Source organism: Papio anubis, chromosome 2 (assembly GCF_008728515.1).
Source record: "Papio anubis isolate 15944 chromosome 2, Panubis1.0, whole genome shotgun sequence".
Taxonomy (NCBI): Eukaryota; Metazoa; Chordata; class Mammalia; order Primates; family Cercopithecidae; genus Papio; species Papio anubis.
The window spans coordinates 133,501,167-133,520,416 of record NC_044977.1 but is presented as its reverse complement, the minus strand read 5'-3'; the positions used below and the strand labels follow the sequence as shown (position 1 = coordinate 133,520,416).

General features: G+C 34.3%; 1 protein-coding gene and 1 pseudogene across 1 annotated transcript in view; one reads left to right on the top strand and one right to left on the bottom strand.

Annotated features, from left to right (window-relative positions):
• Positions 1-19,250, top strand: part of RSRC1 (arginine and serine rich coiled-coil 1) — a 445,722-nt gene that overhangs the window by 184,836 nt on the left and 241,636 nt on the right. The window lies entirely within an intron of this gene.
• Positions 10,331-10,955, bottom strand: LOC103882236 (annotated as a pseudogene).

The following is a 19,250-nucleotide window of genomic DNA, read 5'->3' as shown; positions in this document are numbered from 1 at the left end:
TGGCTCTTGCCTGTAATCCTAGCACTTTGGGAGGCTGAGGTGGGCAGATCACCGGAGGTCAGGAGTTTGAGACCAACCTGGCCAAGATGGTGAACCTCTGTCTCTACTGAAAATACAAAAATTAGCTGGGCCTGGTGGCAGGCACCTGTAATCCCAGCTGCTCGGAAAGCTGAGGCAGGAGAATTGCTTGAAACTGGGAGGCAGAGGTTGTAGTGAGCTAAGATCATGCCATGCTCTCCAGCCTGGGTGACAACAGTGAAACTCTGTCTGAAAAAAAAAAAAAAAAAAAATTTACTCCAATCTTAAGTATGCTTTTTGAGGAACAAAAGGTGTTACATTTGTTCCCCTACTTGCAAGCTAACAATTTAAAAAGCTATTACTTTTGATAAATTGCAGCTTATTGGCTTTTTTCATTCTTGAAGTTTGCTAAAAACCTCGTCTACCTCAAGACCACAAAGATTTTCTTCTAGTAGCTTTATAGGCTTAGTTTCTACATTTATGTCTATGATCATTTTGACTTGTGAGGTAGGGATGATTTTTTTGGTCATATACAGATGCCATTTATATCAGTGCCACCTTTAAAACACTTTGCCATTTTGATTGAATTCCCATTGATGCCTTGATAATTTAGCAAAAGTAAATATCCTATATATGTGAGTCCTTTTCTGGTCTTTGCATTCTGTTTTATTTATCTATGTATCTGTTATTTCATCCATACCAACAGTATAGTACAGTATGAATATTATGCTATGAAGCAGTTGATTTTTAAAGGTGATTTATCAAAATTAATAGTGTTTGTTCTTGGAAAAACAGAGACTCTTACTGTTTCTCTGTAGTCTATTTGTTTTCTTTTTCATCATTTTTTCTCTTTAATTTTTTCTCTTACTCTCTCCTCACTTTAGGTTTACTTTGATCTTTTTATAGCTACTGAAAGAGGAAAGTTGATTATTAATGTGGATCTCTTTCTCCAGTAAAAACATGTAAGGCTATAAAGTTTCTGTAAGCACTACTTTTAATTGTTATATATTTTGAGCTTATGTAGATGTTTTATTGTTGATGAATTTTAATTTCATTCTGTTGTATTCTCAAAGTATGCTTTGTAAGACAGTCTTTTGAAATATATTGATTTCTTTTAGTGTTCTACATTTGATACTTGAAAAGAGTGAGTTTCTTGGCAGTTGTTGGATGTAGTTTATACTTTTTAACATTATGTTTTAATTTCTTTATTGATTTTAAAGTTGTATCACCTTGTTTTATTTTTAGTTGTTCCTCTACAAATTAGAACTTAAACTTAACCTGTTAAAATGCATCTTTAGTTTATTCCATTCTACTTTAATTTATCCCATTATATTTATCCTAAACAAAAGTGTCTTTATATCACCTTCTTTTTTTTCCCCTCTTTTTGATACAGGGTTTCACTCCTGTTGCCCAGGCTGGAGTGCAGTGGTATGATCTCGGCTCTCTGCAGCATCCGCCTCCTGGGCTCAAGCGATTCTCCTGCCTCAGCCTCTTGAGTAGCTGAGACTACAGGAACACACCACTGTGCCCGGCTAATTTTTGTATTTTTTGTAGAGACAGGATTTCGCTATGTTGAGCAGGCTGATCTCAAACTCCTGAGCTCAAGTGATCCATCTGCCTTGGCCTCCCAAAGTACTGGAATTACAGACATGAGACACCATGCCCAGCCTTTTTCACCTTCAGTTTTGAATGATAGATTTTGCTGCCACTCAAATATTGTGTATTCTTGATTGACAATTTTTTCTTTGCCCATCACTTTGAATTAGTTGTTCCATTGTCTTCCGGCTTTCATAGTTTCTGATGAAAAGTTAGCTGTAATCTTATAATTGCATCTTTGTTCTCTGGCCTCTTTCCAGGTTTTCTTTTTATCTTTGGCTTTCAGAAGTTTGACTGTCATATGTGAGAGTGATTTTTGTTCGTGTGTAGCCAAACTGAAAAGCTCACTTTTCAGTGAGCTTTTTGTCTGTGTAAATAAGTGTTTTTCCCCAAATTTGGGAATTTTTTGCTATTATTTCTTTAGATATTCTGTTTGTTCATTTGTTCTTTTTCTCTTGATGGACCTTACACATATGTTTGACCACTTGCTATTGTCCTACAGATCTCATGAGGTCCTCTTCATTTTTAAAAATTTTTTTTCTTGTGCTCCAAATTGAGTAACTTATGGTGGTCTTTCTTTACGTTCACTGATTTTTTTTTCTGTTTTCTTTCTTGAGCCCATTTCATGAGTTTTTTAGTATTTTGCTTTTACTTTTAGAATTTTCTTTTTGAAAAAGTATAGTTTCCATATCTCTGATGAGACCCATCCATTCATTGACACTATTTTTCCTTCAATATTTAAACAATTTATAATAGCTGCCAATAAATATTTATATGATAAAACTAATGTCTGGTTCACTAATAGTTTTAATTTACTCTTTTCTTATGCTGTTTATGAGGGCTTAAAAAAACATAGCCACTCTGGATTCAGCTGTGTTCTCTTTGGGATTATTGTTTTATTTTTGTACTTTTCTAACCGGAAACAATAAAGGTCCTTTTCTAACTATAGGTACTATCTAATATTTCTATACCATTAGGGCTTCCCATTGTTATATTTTTAGACTGGCCGTGTGGCATAGTCTTTCCTGTTTCTATGTAATTTTATTGTCAGCTAAGAATTTAAGTAGAGGTACAGCTCACTCTGTTTTGCTGCTGTGGTTGATTGCTTTATTTTCAGCTGCTCTATCAGTTTACAATGTGTCCTCAGATACTTCAAGTTCATTCTTCTTCACCTTTCTACCACCAGAGATGTACATATTTGGTTAATACACTTAATTAAAAAAAAAATCAAAGGTGTATTTCTCTCTAATCTCTGGCTACTTTTTTGCTGGATTCCCTGAAAATTTCCCCCAAGTATGTGTAATTTAGCTGTTAGTCAAGAGTTTTGACGTAATTTGTATTCAGATTTGGATCATACTCTTTCTGTGGTTCTCTTCCTGCCTGCATTTCCATTTTACATTTTTGTGTTCTTTTAGCCCTGAATTCTGATTCTGGAACCTTGAGCCCAAAGGCTGGGGTTTTCTGCTATTGTGTTTCTGCAGCCATAGCCATAGGAGTGCCCCAACACCAGAAAATAATAAAACAATAAATATAACAGTAACTCTTCACTTCCAAGTGAGATTTTTGTGATTAGACTATTTGTGGTGGCTTTTTGGATTCTGTTTGGTGTCCATAAATACATTGTTTTACTATGTTACTTAGTTATTATAATTGTTTTCTGTCAGCAGTTTTGTTCTGCCACTCCTTCACTATTAGTCTTAATTTTAAGTTACATTAAAACAAAACCTTTAAAGATACTATGACTTGAAATAATTTTTATACTAAAGCTGAGATTTATGTCTCTATTGCAGATCATTTATAAATGCATGAAATTCTTGAACATTTTTGTTAATAGTAGACTTTCTTTGTTATTTTAAATATCAATAATATATTATTTGAGGTATTTATCTTTCACTGAAAATACACAATTATATGAGACTGTCATCTCCCCACAACCAATTGGAAAAAGATTATAACCTTAAAGTTCTGCTGCTTGAGTAGGCAGCAAATAAAGGATATTGTTTTGATTTTTATTTCTCAAATGTTATCATTAAGGTTGAGAAACTTTTTATAGAGTAATAGATCATTTGATTTTTTTCTCGCTGAATTGACAGTTAATTTCCAGTTTTAATTGTTATGTTGTTCACCTTTTAAAATACTACTTTGGTTTTTAGGACCTCTTTATGAATATGGGCATTCATTTCAGATATGTTTAAAATATCCAAGTAGGTGTCTAAATGATATTTACAAAATTCTTTCATTCGTTTGCTTCATTTAAATTTTTGTGGTAAGTTAATATAACTAATGTTAGTTTATGGTGTATGATATATGAGAATCTTCATGAAGTTTTATCATATTCTCAAATTTTGAAAGCCTTTTAAATATTTCATTCCTACATGCTAATTAAGTTTATCTCCCTTCTACCTTACTCATTTGATAATGAAGTTTATTTTCCCCACTACCATGCTTTTAGTATTTTCAGAAAACAGATTTCTTTTTCTTTTTTTCTTGAGTCAGAGTCTCGCTCTGTCACCAGACTGAAGTGCAGTGGCGCGATCTCGGCTCGCTGCAACCTCTGCCTCCCGGGTTCAAGCGATTCTCCTGCCTCAGCCTCCCAAGTAGCTGGGACTACAGGCATGTGCCATCACACCCAGCTAATTTTTGTATTTTTAGTAGAGACGGGGTTTCACCATGTTGGCCAGGATGGTCTTGATCTCTTGACCTCATGATCCACCTGCCTTGGCCTCCCAGAGTGTTAGGATTATAGGCGCCTGGCCCAGAAAACAGATTTCTTATTTTACCTTTCTTAAAGAGTTATTCCGTTTTTTTGTTTCTTTTGATATCTTGAAGATACCAGAACAAGAACAAGAAAACATTTCTTGGCTTCTAATGTAATTTATGAAGAACTTCTTTTAATTGAAGAAATTGAAAGCAAATATTTACTATGTTAGTAGATATCCCTGTAAGTTAGAAGCTGTATTTCTGTAGACAGAAGATTTTGTTTCCTGGTATCAGTGTGAGTAACAGATAGGAGCAACTGCATACATAATTCAAGACACCAGGTTGCTTGTTGGAACCCACTTGTGACTCTCGGTAAAGCTTTTGTCCAAGGCTTGTGCTGTTCCTCCAGCACTCTTCATTGCTGTTCCAATGGTTGATGTATAGATCCATCATACTCCCTGCTGCCTTTGCTGCTGTGTTTGTTTAAAGCTAACTCCAGGGATCTAATAATGGAAAGAGTCTGCAGCAGGGCAGCTTGAAGCTGAAAAATCAAACATTTCTACTTCCTGAGTAAACCATGATCTTGGAACCCAACAAAAGGATAGGGTACCCTGATGATAGGGTGACTTTAGTGTCCTCACCCTGTATGGGGACTGATTCACAATACTAAGCTCTAATGGAATTGTGCTCCGCCAGTAGCTTTGTGTTTGTAGGGTTCTTTAGGAATTTGTAATGTCACAGAATGGTTTTACACATTGTAGTCATGTATTTCAATCGTAATTTATTGAGTATACCATAATACTCACTGTTTACTTGGTGTCTTAACATGTTTGGTACCAAGGGTTTAAAATTTGGAAGAGTAAGGTTTTCTTAACATTATTGTCATTTTATAATGTCATGCAAGCTTTTTAAAAAATACAATAGATTTAAGCATAGGCATTTATGTTTTAAGTTTCCTGGTTTTCTGCTATAGCTTAAATTTTATAAGGACTTTAAAATATACAGATTCATTATAATTTATTCACAATGACAAAGTTTAGATTATTAATCTAAAATTTAAATATTAGTGATCAAGTCTATCTGATAATGTAAAACTTTCTGAACTATTTTCCCATACATTTTTTTTTTCTCCATCTTTTTACAATTTATTTTAAGAATAGGGATAATTTTTACCTTTTGGAGGATAAATGATTAGTCATACTGGAACTTGAAAGAATTGGGTGTGAACTTAGGCTGCTTCAGAAAGACTTCTCCCTTTTATAAAAGGATTATCCCCATGTCATATTGAATTCATGAAATCATCTGAATTTTAAAATTTACGTGCGTAGCCTTTGTAGTCATAAACATGAATGTTCTAACTTCTTAAAGCCTTTGGATACAAAATACACTAATTTTTTTGAAGTAAAGATTTTAGAAGGACTTTAAGTCCTTCAGAGGACATTTGTACTATGAGTTTTAAAAATCCACATTTTCCTCTAATAAGGGATTATAAAAGGATTAAAAGTCTTGGCTGGAGATTATGATTTACATAGGCAATATATAGCAATATTATTTCCTGAATTGAGGGAGTAGGTGGGGAAAGATTAATTGTTACTATTGTTAAATAGACTTGAATAATAAGTTGTGATCCATACACAGATGGTTCTTATAAATTTACACTGATGTCGGATGGATTTGATGGATATAGGCCTGCATGAGCAGAGATTTTAATATTCTTTTACTCTCATAGACTATAGTTTAAAGATGGGCTAATTGTCTATTACTGGTAGATGCATATAAGTCTTTGCACTCTATTTTTTTGTATGAAGCAAAAATATATATATATTTTAATATATAGTTTCAATATTTTTGCAAAAATAATTATATAGCTATCTTACCTACATTTGTTTGTAAAATTAAATTACATCATGAAATAGTAAAAACTTTTATAATGCTTTTTGATAAATGCATTATAAAGATAACATCTATCTAAAATTCATTTTCATTGAACTAGGAATAATTTGGAAAGGTATTTTAACCTTTTGAGGTGTACAAGTCATTTTGAACACAACAAGAATTAAATATGAAATTTTAAGCACCTGCATTTCACCCAGAGTATAGGTGAGTAATCTAAGAAAGTTACATGAGTTACCATGAGATAAGGAGGAGATTGGTTAATATTAGTCTTTTGAGTATAATAGCATTGTATTTGCATAGAATCATTTAAATAATTTTTGTTTAATGTGCATTGATAATTTTAAAAATGAAATTGCTTTTGCACTTTTCTCATGTGCCAATTTTTTTTTCCAACGGATTAAGGGCCTAAAGGAATAGAGGAAGTGAATGGACACTGATGTTTCAAAATATCTCATTTTGCCTAAAAGCAAGTACCGGCAGATAAATGCCCATAAAGGGATTTCTTTCTTAAGCCCCGTGGATTTTTTCCCCGCACAACTTTTTGTGTGAGTTAGAAATGAAAACCATTCATCTAGTGCCCCAAAGAACGGCCTTATTGAATGGAATAACAGTGTAATGTACCATTGAAGGCAGGATTGAAAGTGATTATCTTGTTAACTCTTGACAGTTACCGCCAGCTTGAAATGGAACCGGCAGGCTTGATTTGCAAATGAATTAGAGCTTTTTCATTTTGTGCCAGGATCATCTTTTTATATTCTGATATGACAGATGCTATGTTCCAGGCTTTTGTTTTTCTTCCGATTTATACTTGCAAATAAAAAACAAAAGATTATTATAGTCATTTTATTTGCATCTTTTCTTTTGGAGTTTATTCTTTGTGTAGAAGTTTTTAATCTTACGTTTTTCAAAAAAATTTTAAAGACTAGTATTGTTTTTTCCAGAATTAAATTTGATTAATTTAAGTACAGTAGTAATTGGGTGTAAAGGAAGATTATACGGGCTTTCAAGAAATAGAAAATAGTTGCAAAGAGAATATTGTAGTTAGTAAACACTGAAACTTTTGGCTAAATTTAATAACTTTTATTTCCCTTGATAACTATTGATGTAAATTTAAACTCTGGAGATGTTTGAAGAATAGTACAAGAAACTCCCATATACCCTTTACATAGATTTATCAGTTGTTTACATTTTCTACCCATTTATTTTATTATCCCTTCCTCCTTCTCCTCCTCCAACTGTTTATAAATGTGTTTTTTCTGAACTAAAGGAGAATATATTGGAAACATTGTTCCCCTTTACTAAAAACTGGTATATATGAGAATAAAGACATTGTCTTATATAACTATGAGTACTAGCTTTTGAGAGGTTAAAAAAAAGAACCTGTTTTTGTGTTTTTGTCTTCTGATATTAGTGGAAATTAATATGCAGGTTTTAATCTCCTCTGTCTTAATGGTTCTGTTTATATTCAGGAATCATCTCAATGACATATGGCAATTTCAATGCATTGTTAATGTATAACTTATAAACCTGGAACTTTGTTTTATTAGTTCAGATAGTTTTTATTATTGGAGGATTAATATAGTTAAAACTTGTAGATTCCATTTAGTATTAAATGTTCAAGGTAGTAAACATACCTAGCCCTAGTCTAAATCATACACATTTTCCATTCATAAAGGTCTTCACACATACATATGTACATACAGATTCATCTTCTTGTGGAGATAAGCTAAATATCTTTTAATTGTTATTTATGGATTCAAAATGTAAGGTTCTGAAAGTCAATTTTCTTTTTTCTTTGTAAGCAGTTATATTTTCTTATGTTGTGTAAATCTTAATAAAATACGGAACTCATGGATAAATTATCCCCCCTTCTACCACAATGGCTTTTCAGTATGAATATTAGCAATGAGGCCTATTTCCTGTAGTACGAAGTCTAGCCGTTCAAAACATGTATTATATTGATATGATATATTGAGAACCTTTATAAAAATGTCAGTGTGCTTCTAAGGTCTGATAAGCATCACCATACTAAATAAGTATTACCCTAGGTCTACTTTCTTTGAGTTAAAACATGATAATAATCTCGGAGGGAAAATATGTAGAATCAGTTGAGAAGCAAGCAGGGACATTTCTTAATATTCAATCTTTGGATTCCATTCATTCTCTCTCCTTCTGTCTTTCTCTCACTCCTACTCTCTCACTCTCTCAGGCTCTCTCTTTCTCATGGTAGTTGCTTGAGTCATGTTTGCTAACTGTATTAAGCTTTGTGAAATGTATCGTTGTTGTTTTTATAGTGTAACACTATGCAGATTTAAGTGTTAAAAATTTTATCATAAACATGGTAATGACCCTATAAAATAACTTAAAATTGAAACATTCAGAGTGCTTCCTCAGTGTTGCCCATTTGCAAACTGAAGCCATTTGGCATTGTTTATGTATTTTAAGACTTCTGTTTACGTATTCTTTAATAGATAAAGCGTATCCGTTTAATGAATGAGATTTAAACAGTGTTTTTAACGTTTAGAACAGTGAATTTTAGGGGTATGCTGAGGTGTTGAGAACATGTTTGGGATTTCATATAACCTGTTCTTTAAAAATTCGATGCCTGTAAAACTGATTATTCAACATTATGCTAAAATATCTTTAATTAATGAAGAAAAAGTCATTTTTATCCACTGTACTGGAATGTTTCTTTCTGATTTTGCTGTTAGTCTTTTTTTTTTTCTTTTTTTTTGGTTTAATAGACATTTATTCCTTTAGTTGAACAACCTCTACACAATCAAAATGTATGACTTAAGATCTTTTCTTTTTTTGAGAAGAAATTTAGGTCTCAAGAACTTTTATGAACTTGCTGTGAGTATTTCCTGGAAATCAATTAACTAAGCCTTTTGAAACCCCTAGAGAAGGTAGGAGAAAATTGGTTCAGAGAAGCAAGCATTTAAATTAAGTCAGCAAAGTCAGAATTTAGAATTGGACAATTCCTTGTCTATATTTCCTTCACACTCAAATTCACCCTGGAAAGCAGTAGCCTAGTCTCCTGGAAGACATGATGGAAGTGGTGGTATACTTTCACTGAAAGTGGATGCATAAGTGTTGGCCCAACTTTGTGGAATGGTAAGGATTTTTAGGGTAGTTTGGCCAGGAACAAGAGAAATAACTGCAGAAAACACATACAGTTGGAAACCATGCACTTGTATGACTTTTTCTGTAGCCTATGGGAGTAGACACAGTGGGTAACCAAGATGTTTTTAAGACTGAATAAGAATGAGGTACTTATAGCCAACTACTTTCCCCTGAATGTGACTGAAGGGTTTCATAATGATCACAAATTAGTGTTATGGTTACGTATTTTAAGGTTGACTTCTAAGCTCACACTTTAAAGGTATTTATCTAATGGCCACTGGCTCACCAGCTTCCCACCCTAGCATATTGATTGCTGGCTTACCAACCTTAAAACTGATAATTTTATCTAACATTCAGTTTCAAAACATACTAGTGTTAATACCATTACCACTAACCATTGAATGCCATGAAGCCATGGCACCGAACCAGGAGCTTTCACCTTTTATGTGAACTTAAAATGGTACTGTGGAGACTGAGGTAGTTTTCCTCAGGCTAACCCCGATTTGTCCCCGTAATTTTCTAAATGTAATCATGACATAGTTAAGATGTCCTCTTCCCACCCTACAATTTTTAAAGCAAAGCCCAATTTAAAAAGTCTGTACCTGCCAAACTGAAAAACCCAGCCACTTGAAAGTAAACCAGCAGAACATTGCCATCACCCCAATAAAGCTGCAGGTTTCATCACATGCACCAGACAAATCTACAGGGCTAGTTTCAGTACTCCTTTTTTAAAGAATTTATTTTAAACCTATCATACTACACAGTATGTTTTATACACTGACATATAACTCCCTAGTAAGATAAAGCAAAGACAAAAATGTTTATCTTACTGGAAACAAGATACAACATCACTTATTGTCTTCAAACATTATTGCACTTTAACTTTCTTAATTTGACATTCATGAAATAATCTGCAGACTAGTTTTAATGGACAAATAACACCTGTAAGCAGACATGACTGCCCTAGTTTATTAGGTATGAATTTTACAAACTTTACTTATATTAGTGGTAACGGTGGAGCTGGAGAATATTGCGCCTTCTCCAAGCTGCCTGGTGAGAACCACCAATCGTGTGGTGGAACTTATGGCTCTTTCAGAGGCCACAGCCCTTTTGGCCTGAAGATGATGTTAGCCCACACATCTCCCTGTGCTTGTGGACTGGTTCGGTGATCCATGGGTGTCAGGATTTCTTCTGATAGTTTTATGGAATGGATCAATGAGGATAACCTCAAAAAATCTCTATGTGGAATCTTCACCAACCCAGTTAGAATTCAGGACTCTTAAGAGCCCCATAGTGGCGTCCAGCTCACTCCTCTTCAGCAACATACTGAAGCTGTGAGCAAACTTTAGCTGGTTAACACCATGATGGACAGGCTTGCCATATGTTGCACCCTTAGGAACTGGGCGTTTTCAGCCACCACGGCGAATACGAATCCTATATATAACGTAACCTTTCTTGGCCTTGTAGCCCAGTCTGCGTAATTTATCAGGCCAGATGGGGCGGGGACCCATGTGGAGAGCAGAGAGCTGGCGATACTGCCAGCAGTGGATCCTCAGAAGAAAGCACATGATGACATCAGACTGCTTTCTCCATAGCTCCTGGATGTACTTGTATGAACCCATCTTGGCTTGCTTGATGGCTGCCGCCAGACAGAAAGGCACCAAGGTTAGCCTTTAGATAGAATAATTAACATTTATCTTTTTTCATGTTACCCCTCTTTTCTCAGACTCTCAGTTTGTAAAGAGTTGAACTGATGCTGTGGAAGACAAAATTTGTCTCCTTTAGTATTTTTCTTATTGGTCCTATACTTTAGTTTATTTATTTTTTTAAATAATCATTTTCCTTAGTTTTTTGACCAGTATTTTTATTACCTAAAATTAATACAATATTACCTTTTTTGATAGCAGACTAAAAGCAGATGGAAGAAGTTGATGATGTTCTCAACTTTTAGATTTAGCTCTCCTTTGTATTTTGTTGCATGTTATTTATTAGCTTATATCTGTCATTTAGAATTTGAAATGCTATCAATATTTATCTTAGTGATTGTCATGCAGATATCAAAATGAGAAGAAAACAACTCATCTCTTTTTGCCTCTGGCTTCCTATCCCCCCATTTCCTAAAGTCAAAATAACCTCATATGGATATATAAATTGAACACAATTAGAATTCAAATGATTCAGACCAGATATCAGCAAACTTTTTCAGCAATGGGCTAAACAGTATATATATATTTAGGCTTTGTGGGCTAAGAGGCAAAATTGAAGGTATCCTGTAAACATAAATCTATAATGAGAAAAAATAAATGTCCACAGTTTTTGGACAAAATTCAAAGTGTAATAATAATTATTTAGCACAATTTTTTTGTAATTAAAATGCATAAATTTTAAAATGGAATTCCTTTTGGGGACTTAGCACTTTACTTGATTAGGGTTCTAAATTAATGTTCCTTGTTATCAGAATTGATTACAAACATTTATCTTTTAATGCTAATCTGTAATGAGATTTTAAACATTTCATCTTTGAAAATGTCTTCACACAGATAGGTATTGCCAAATTTGGTTGCAATCTGTGATCATGTTCATTGCTTAAAAGGCATTTATAAAATTCCGTTAGATTCTTTTCTTGATTTTTGTCTTTTAGTTATTATATTGCAGATTAATCACTTCCAATTAAAGTAGAAGCTCCTCAGTTGTGCAGTTAAGTGGATTTGTGAATATGGAAATTTTCTTTGCACTTGCATTAAGGGCAGAAGAATACTGCTGGAACTGTAATGTGAGGTCAAAAAACACTCCTTGAAATGTGTGTCGGAATGAATATCTTCTTTTAATTTTGACAGCATGGGAAGTATATAAAGCAGTTTGATATTACTTTGTGATTCAAGCAACATCAGTTATTACTGAAATGGCTTTACTGTGGTATGAATTTTGCATATAGGCACCATTTTGCCTTGTAATTTTAGGTTGAGCTCATTAAAATTTATTTTTATTTATTTATTTATTTTTGTTTTAGAGACAGGGTCTCACTCTGTGGCCAGGCTTATGTGCTGTGGCAGGGTCATGGCTCACTGCAGCCTTTGGAACTCTTGGACTGAAGCAATCCTCTCACTCAGCTTCCACCTAGTAGTTGGGATTATAGGCATGAGCCCCTGTGCCCAGCTAAGGAACATTTTTATTTTATTTTATTTTATTTTATTTTATTTTATTTTATTTTATTATACTTTATGTTCTAGGGTACATGTGTACAACATGCATTTTTTTATGTCTGCTGCTGAAGCTAAAAGTGGTTTAGGATAAAAGTGGTTGAGGGGGTTCTTCTCAGTCAGAAAATTTCAGTATTGATCCCTTATGTGAAACATCACAATTAGACTCTACCACTGTTAAGACATCAAACTGCTGCCATATGTTGGAGTAATCAGGATATTCAGCGTCTGTATCTGTCAAAAAAATCATACAACCAACAATGGACAAGTCCACAAGAGCAAGTGAGATTCATTGTTGACACTTCTGGTTGAATACCACATTTTGCATTCAGATATTTTTACAAAGTATTTGTTGATGAATAATACAGTGAATAACTGTAGGCTTTAAATTTTCACAGATTTACATTTTCACAAGCTTTGTAGATTTGTCCAACTAAGCCTCTTTCGGCTCTCTATTGTTAACTACCATGATATGTAACACATCTTAGCAGATTCCACATCAGGTTGTACTGAATGAGTGTTTTCTCAATTTTGTTGAAAATATTCTCATGTTCTATGCATAATTTTCATGGAGGCTAATTCTTAAGTCATTTCACATTCAGCATTGACTCCTCAAATAAACAACTGAGCAGTATCTCTGACGTCTGTTGGCTCACGAAGAGCCAAGCAAAACCACTTCAACTCATTTGCCTTATCTCTTCATTGGACATATTGATGATACTCCCTGTGTCTTCAACAGTTTGAACAACTGTTCTTGCTGAAAGTCTAATAGTTTTAAGCAAGTTTATTTTCTCTGGACACATGTCTTTGACTGCAGTAGAACACTAATTAAGTCATCTTTGGTAAATGGCTTTCATTGATTGGTTGACAAATGCACCACTCAGAAACTCATTTTTATTTTTTTATTTTTGTGAAGAAATTCTGCTGTGATGAGATATTCCATTTTAAATATTCTATTTTTTTATACTGTTGCTTTCCTGTGAGTTGGAAATACTGTAAAGAGTTCAGTCAAGTATATACTATTTTTAAAAATCAACATATATGCTATTTTTCCAGCACAACTCTAGTGCCATTGTATAATAAGCACAATAAATTGCCATTTAATTTGATAAAATAGTCCACACTTCACTGTGCCTTAAAAAGGACATTTGAAGGCTCCTTTTCTATTCTTTTCTGATTTTGATATGATTGTTATACACTGGTACTAAAAATTAAATGTCACATCACAGCAGTTTGTAAGGCCCTTGAAACTCCATTTAGTTATGCTGTTACTGTGATTTTTTTGTGCCCTGAGCAGCAGTGCAAACTAATGAGAGTGCCATGCATGATTTCTGTTGCAACTCCTTAGCTATTGTTAATAGCATTAAAGCATCCATAGAAATACATAAAAGAATGAGTGTGGCTGTGTCCCAACAAAACTTTATATATTGACACTAAAATATCAATTTCAGTAATTTTCATGTGTCACAAAATATTATTATTTTGATTTTTTTCCCAGACATTTAAGAATGTAAAAACGATTTTAACTCATGTGCTATACGAAAACAGGAAACAGGCTGGATTTGGCCTATAGGCCATAGTTTGCTGATCCCTGATTTGTACTTTCAGCTTAATAGAATAAGCTGGCATACTTTTAAATTCTCCATTGGCCTTTAAGTATTACTAATAAAAATTTGGTGAAAACTATCCATGAATTGAATATAGGTTTTTTATTTTATGCAGGCAGATATAAAACCATTTATTATGAGGAAGTAATTCCTAGAAGAATCTTCATTTGTACTGCCACTTTATGTGAACTGGAAAAAAACAAAAGTCTTTCTTATATACAGTGGTATTTCAAGCCTCTAGGATTTCCCCCATGCCATTTCCTCCTTCCTAGATGTAGGTTGTGCTTATTGAGCTTAGATTCTATTAGGAAAGATTGCAAGTAAATAAATAAACATAGATTATGTGGAACTATTTTGTAGCTTATTGTAATCAGTGGGAACTCTGGAAAACCAGACTGTCAAAATTGACAGGAAAAGAAGACTGATCAGCTGGTGTTGCTGCTGTGTATACCATGGTATGAGTATAGGTAGTATGCAGGCACTGCCACCACCACTGCCTCTGACATTGCTGCCACTGGACTTAGCTCTGTTGCCACTATCACCTAGAATAATCTTTTTATTCTTGTCTTTAATTAACTATTCAAATTTCCTAGTATAATTCATGTCATCCTATATTTGGAATACTTTGATTCAAAGCTCACCAAATTAGGAATGGTATTCAGATTCTGGGTAGCTTAAAAAGCATAACAAGTACACCCAAGAAGAAGGCTGTAGTGAGCGAGCATAACAGTGGAATAAAATGAGGAAATAATTCCTTGACCTTCTAAACCAGTTCTTATTTTCCTTTCATTCTATCTGATAGGTCCCTGTATTAACTTCTGATATATTTTTCATATCACATGTTTATTAATTAATTAAACTATTAGTAACTAATGATTAGGTACTAATTATATATTTGTGCGATGGTTTTTATACCTGTCTTTAAGCTCCACATGACCTAGTCTATGTTGTTCATAATTGTTTCCATAATACCTATCACAGAATCTGGCCCAGAGATAGTGCTCAGTAATAGTTGTTGAATGAATAAATAATGTTTATGTGTGTGTGTGGTGGGGGGCAAATCATGATAGCTCTGGTGAAAAGGAATTGAAGGGTTTTGAGCTCGAGAATGAAGTGATTCTTTTTTTTGGGGGGACGGAATCTTGCTCTGTTGCCCAGGCTGGAGTGCAGTGGCATGATCTCGGCTCACTGCAACCTCTGCATCCCAGATTCAAGCAATTCTGCCTCAACCTCCTGAGTAGCTGGGGCTACAGGTACATGCCACCATGCCCTGCCAATTTTTTGTATTTTAGTAGAGCCAGGGTTTCACCCTTTTGCCCAGGCTGTTCGCGAACTCCTGAGCTCAGGCAATCCACCCACCTTGGCCTCCCAAAGTGCTGAGATTACAGGCGTGAGCCCCTGCACCTGGCCTGAAGTGATTCATTTTTAAAAGATTAGACTGGCTGTTTTGGGATAGGTGGATGAGAGTGAAACAACAGTGGAAGTGGGGAAAACAGCTATGACAGAATTAAGAAAGACTAGGTTGGAGGTCATGGCAATTGAATTAGGATGATGGCAGTTGATACAAATATAGATAGTTTTTGTGATTACTTAAGAGGTAGAATCAATAGGCCTAACTGATAGATTGTATTTGTAGGGGGAAAGAGAAGAAAGTGAAGTGGTTGATTCCCAGGTTTTTGGCTTGAGCAAAAGGATGAATGATATAATCCTTTTCTGAAATAGGAAATACTGAAAAGGATCAGTTTTGAAGGAAGAACTCAAGAATTTAGTTTTGGATCTATTGAGCATAAGCTTTTTTGTTTGTTTTTGTTTTTGTTTTATTAGATACCCAAATAGAGATGTCAAATAGACAACAGGATAAATGAATCTGGAGCTTATGAATGATATGCATTTTTCCCACATGTACATATAGGTTGCTGTTAATGCTGTGTGTGAGGGTGAGATGGATTAAGAAGAAAGTATAGCACAAGACCAGGGCCCAGGACTGGTCCTTGGGGAGCTCTTACCTTTGGTGGCTAGAGAGAAGAGCATGAAATTACAAGAGAATTGAAGAGCCATTTTTTTCAGAAAATGTAGAAAACCTGAATGATATAATATAAAAGACAAGTGAGGAAAGGCTGTGAAGTATTGAACATGAGTTCAGCATGGGCTTATCAACATGAATATGAATGTTAGACAGTATCAGATGGTTCTAAGAATTGTATAAAGAGAAAGATGATAAAGTAGACTTTGGATTTGGTAACATGGGGGAACCACTGATGACTTTAGCCAAGAGTAATTTTTGGATGTGGTGGGAGGTAGGAAATGGGAGATAGAGTATGTGTATAGTTCTCTCTTTCAAAAAGTCAAACTGAAGGGAAGCCTATGAGTAACATGGTAACTGAGGAAACTGGTTCCAGGCCAAAATTCTATGTGTGACCAATCAGACATAACCATTGGCAGTTACAGGGTTTTGCCTGGCAGGCCTCATGGCAGAAAGCTGCCCTCCTCATACTGCTACACATACATGGTAAACAGCCAGTGCTTTGCAGTTTTCTGGAGGGAGATGCAGCCAATGACTCAACCATACCCACCTCCCCACCCCCGGCCCTGTCTATGCTTATCAAAGAGCTTCATGTGGTAACAAAGCAGGTTTACCTAAGCAAGTAATTAACTTGGGAAACGAATGTATACATAGAAGCCACATAAAATAATTACTGATAATTAAGTGCCAGACTATTGGGAGTTTTCTATAAGGGAAGTACATTTGACCTTGATATCCACAGATTTAATATTCTGTCTAGTCAAAGTGATGTGGCCTGTTGTTTGTGACAATTTGTAATTTTTGTGTGGCATGACCTAAAGTCTGTGTTCTGCGAGAATGCTGTGAAGAAGTCATGTAACTTAGCCAATGAATAAAGCCTGCTACCTGGTCAGCACCGTATCTCACAGTGGTTTTGTTTTCTTCTCATGTTAATGTATTGGACAATCCTCATCAAAGGTCTGTGTAGTAATGATGATGTTGACAATAATTAGTAATATTTGCTAAATGCAGTGTGCTGGGCACTTTACATGCATTATTGCATTTTCAACTTGGGACATTTGCAAAGATCCTAGCGCTTACCCATTAAATGTCAGAAAGGACTGTAAGTTTAGAGATTAAGAAATTATTATGAACATAGTCATGGTGAGAGTTTAATTGGTTCTTGTACAATAAATATAAGAATTTGTAGATTTTGAGAGGAAGAGAATATTGTTTTAGGTAGATAAATGGATGAGCAAAATTATGGAGGTGATAATGAACTGGTTTGAGAAGAGTTACATATTGGCAGAAAATTGTTAGTCAGGTAAGGTAGATTATAAAGCGGACAATGACATAGACTTGGGATATGAAGACATTGATGTTAGGGAGAAGGTATTGGAGGACTTTTGGTGGTTAGTGATAGGAGCCAAAACTACATAGACAAAGTGGGGATACATTATTGAGGAGTTCACTATTTCTGTTTGTCTCGTGCATTGCGAACATAACTGTGTTCCTTATCTCTATTTCACATTCTCCATCTCTAAATTGAATTAATCTATAGCTTAGATAATCACATACCAAAATTAAATTATGTAGATGGTATAAGGGTGAACAAAAATGTAGACAAGGTTTTCAAAGTGAACACTAGAGGTAAAAGGTATGTGCATAAATAATTTATGATTATAGATAACAGGAAAAATGTGAGCTGAATGTAGACCCAGAATAATACACTACTCAATAAAACTGCTGTGAGGATTTTTTAAAAAATATTTTAAAAATTGGACTAATTTTTTTTTTTCATGGAAGACACTTTAGAAAACATATAAACAATTAGAATGAACAAAAAAGCACTCATAATTCCACTGTCAAATACTGTTTACTTTCTGGTTTATATCTTTTTAGATAAACACACATGTACCACACTGTACACATGGATGTATAAAACCTACCCTCTTACATTTTGTAACATGCTTTATAAAAAAAAAAAAAATACTTACTATAGCACAAGACCATTTTGTGAAAATATATAACTACGTCACATTTAATCGTTTTCTGTTGTGTGGTTATTATATTTTATTTGACAGTTTGCCATTATTGGGCATTTAGTTCTTAGGGGTTTTTTGTATTAAATACAATGGAGTGATTAATATTTTGTGAATGTATCATTGGGATAAACTTAGAGAAGTAGACTGTGAGGCAAAGGCTTTGTGTGTATTATTGAGAATGTTGGTACATTCTCCCAATTGCCCTCCAGAAAACCTGTGTTGTTTTCTGCTTCCACTGGCAGTGCATGAGGATACCTGATTCTCAGCACCTTTGTCAACAGTGGAAACATTATCATTTCTTTTCACCTTTGCTTGTTTGCTAGGTGAAAAATGGCATTTCCTTTTATTTTATGGATCTTTACTGTACACTATAAAATTTTCCTAACTGTATAAATATGTTAGCTATTTATACAGTATTTGTTTTGTGAATATTGTAAGAATTTAATGAGAATGCAAGTGTAAATGACCAGGTTCAGCGCCTGGCATATAGTAGCCTATCAATCAGGGTTAGTGTTTATTGTTACTTGAATCCTCATCACTTTGCTGCCTCCTTCCTAATCATGTTTCCAATTAAGGAGTAAAGGAATATTGTAAAATCTTGTTTTATTCTTGAGGTTATTGTTTTTTAGAATTGACAGTAATAAATTCTCCCTTGACTAAAGTTTGGGAATTGAATTCAATTTTCTAGCTGAGCCTGAGCGGTGTAGTGTGATCTGTTTAATCTCTCTGAGCTCATTTATCTCATCTATGAAATAGGTATAATAATTACATCTCTTTATGATAAAATCATAAGTGTTAAGTGAGCGGATTATGTAAAGCGCTTGGTACAGCGCCTGACAAACTCTGTTCAGTATTTCCTCACAGGTGGAATCTCTGAGAAGGTCAGTTCACTTAGACAAATACTACGAAAATTTAAGTGCTGGGAAGTGCAAAGAGGTCTTTAGGAAATGGCAAATCATTTGACTTGAGCAAGAATCTTGAATTGTAGGCTGAGGAGTTTGATTCATTAAACAAGGAAAGACTTCATTATTATTTCCTAGCACTATTAAATGCTTACTTGATT